Source organism: Palaemon carinicauda, chromosome 17 (assembly GCF_036898095.1).
Source record: "Palaemon carinicauda isolate YSFRI2023 chromosome 17, ASM3689809v2, whole genome shotgun sequence".
In the NCBI taxonomy this organism is placed as follows: domain Eukaryota; kingdom Metazoa; phylum Arthropoda; class Malacostraca; order Decapoda; family Palaemonidae; genus Palaemon; species Palaemon carinicauda.
In genome coordinates this window covers 40,843,909-40,846,408 of record NC_090741.1, presented here as the reverse complement: position 1 = coordinate 40,846,408, position 2,500 = coordinate 40,843,909, and the positions used below count along the sequence as shown (strand labels likewise).

Below are 2,500 nucleotides of genomic sequence, written 5' to 3'. Positions count from 1 at the left end.
CACCGCTCCAAAGTTTGTTTTGATATGGGTGTCTCAAAAGTATAAAGTATGAAATCAAAAGGAATCGTGATATCATAAAGGGGGTCGGATTAGAGAAATGTGACATCATAAATGGGGTCGCATTAGAGAAATGTGACATCATAAAGGGGGTCGGATTAGAGAAACGTGACAGTAGCCTGATAATAACTTTGCAAACCATATTTTCATATGTGTTTTGTGAGAAAATTTTGATAAACATAATCTCATTATGAAAGAGTGAAGCTTGAATAATAACGAAGAGCCCTATGAACCAAAGTGTACACAAGTGGAGAATTCGCCACAATTGGGAAATAAGAGATAGAACCCAACAAACCCATATTAGAGAAGTTGTGAAGCCAATAAGGATTCAATTAGCTGGTCCTATTGCGAGATGCCAACTGCTGAAGTCATGGGACTGAGACATTTGTGAGGACCTAGAAAGAATTGGAATAGATGCCTTAAGGAGGATCTCGACATAGAGGGAATTAAAATGGATACATGGATACATTAGAATACACAATTTTCAGTGTATTAATGATAAATAAAATAACCCACAATTTATGAGAAAATCAAATTTATTAAGCTTTTGAAGGGTCCATTTCCCTTCCTCTTCAGAAAAAAAAAATGTTTTCTGAAGAGAAAGGGAGATGGTCCCTTCGAAAGCTTAATAAACTTAATTTTTTCTTTTTTATAAATTGTGAAAAAATTTTGTTTTCTGAAGAGGAAGAGAGATGGTCCCTTCGAAAGCTTAATAAACTTAATTTTTTCTTTTTTATAAATTGTGAAAAATTTTTGTTTTCTGAAGAGGAAGGGAGATGGTCCCTTCGAAAGCTTAATAAACTTAATTTTTTCTTTTTTATAAATTGTGAAAAATTTTTGTTTTCTGAAGAGGAAGGGAGATGGTCCCTTCGAAAGCTTAATAAACTTAATTTTTTCTTTTTTATAAATTGTGAAAAAATTTTTTTTTCTGAAGAGGAAGGGAGATGGTCCCTTCGAAAGCTTAATAAATTTCCTTTTTTTCATAAATTGTGAAAAATTTTTGTTTTCTGAAGAGGAAGGGAGATGGTCCCTTCGAAAGCTTAATAAATTTCCTTTTTTTCATAAATTGTGAAAAATTTTTGTTTTCTGAAGAGGAAGGGAGATGGTCCCTTCGAAAGCTTAATAAACTTAATTTTTTCTTTTTTATAAATTGTGAAAAAATTTTTTTTTCTGAAGAGGAAGGGAGATGGTCCCTTCGAAAGCTTAATAAATTTCCTTTTTTTCATAAATTGTGAAAAATTTTTGTTTTCTGAAGAGGAAGGGAGATGGTCCCTTCGAAAGCTTAATAAATTTCCTTTTTTTCATAAATTGTGAAAAATTTTTGTTTTCTGAAGAGGAAGGGAGATGGTCCCTTCGAAAGCTTAATAAATTTCCTTTTTTTCATAAATTGTGAAAAATTTTTGTTTTCTGAAGAGGAAGGGAGATGGTCCCTTCGAAAGCTTAATAAACTTAATTTTTTCTTTTTTATAAATTGTGAAAAAATTTTTTTTTCTGAAGAGGAAGGGAGATGGTCCCTTCGAAAGCTTAATAAATTTCCTTTTTTTCATAAATTGTGAAAAATTTTTGTTTTCTGAAGAGGAAGGGAGATGGTCCCTTCGAAAGCTTAATAAATTTCCTTTTTTTCATAAATTGTGAAAAATTTTTGTTTTCTGAAGAGGAAGGGAGATGGTCCCTTCGAAAGCTTAATAAACTTAATTTTTTCTTTTTTATAAATTGTGAAAAATTTTTTTTTTCTGAAGAGGAAGGGAGATGGTCCCTTCGAAAGCTTAATAAATTTCCTTTTTTTCATAAATTGTGAAAAATTTTTGTTTTCTGAAGAGGAAGGGAGATGGTCCCTTCGAAAGCTTAATAAATTTCCTTTTTTTCATAAATTGTGAAAAATTTTTGTTTTCTGAAGAGAAAGGGAGATGGTCCCTTCGAAAGCTTAATAAATTTCCTTTTTTTCATAAATTGTGAAAAATTTTTGTTTTCTGAAGAGGAAGGGAGATGGTCCCTTCGAAAGCTTAATAAATTTCCTTTTTTTCATAAATTGTGAAAAATTTTTGTTTTCTGAAGAGAAAGGGAGATGGTCCCTTCGAAAGCTTAATAAATTTCCTTTTTTTCATAAATTGTGAAAAATTTTTGTTTTCTGAAGAGGAAGGGAGATGGTCCCTTCGAAAGCTTAATAAATTTCCTTTTTTTCATAAATTGTGAAAAATTTTTGTTTTCTGAAGAGAAAGGGAGATGGTCCCTTCGAAAGCTTAATAAATTTCCTTTTTTTCATAAATTGTGAAAAATTTTTGTTTTCTGAAGAGGAAGGGAGATGGTCCCTTCGAAAGCTTAATAAATTTCCTTTTTTTCATAAATTGTGAAAAATTTTTGTTTTCTGAAGAGAAAGGGAGATGGTCCCTTCGAAAGCTTAATAAATTTCCTTTTTTTCATAAATTGTGAAAAATTTTTGTTT

General features: G+C 30.6%; 1 protein-coding gene across 1 annotated transcript in view; it reads right to left on the bottom strand.

Moving 5' to 3' along the window:
- Window positions 1-2,500, bottom strand: part of LOC137656318 (uncharacterized) — an 89,625-nt gene that overhangs the window by 139 nt on the left and 86,986 nt on the right. The window lies entirely within an intron of this gene.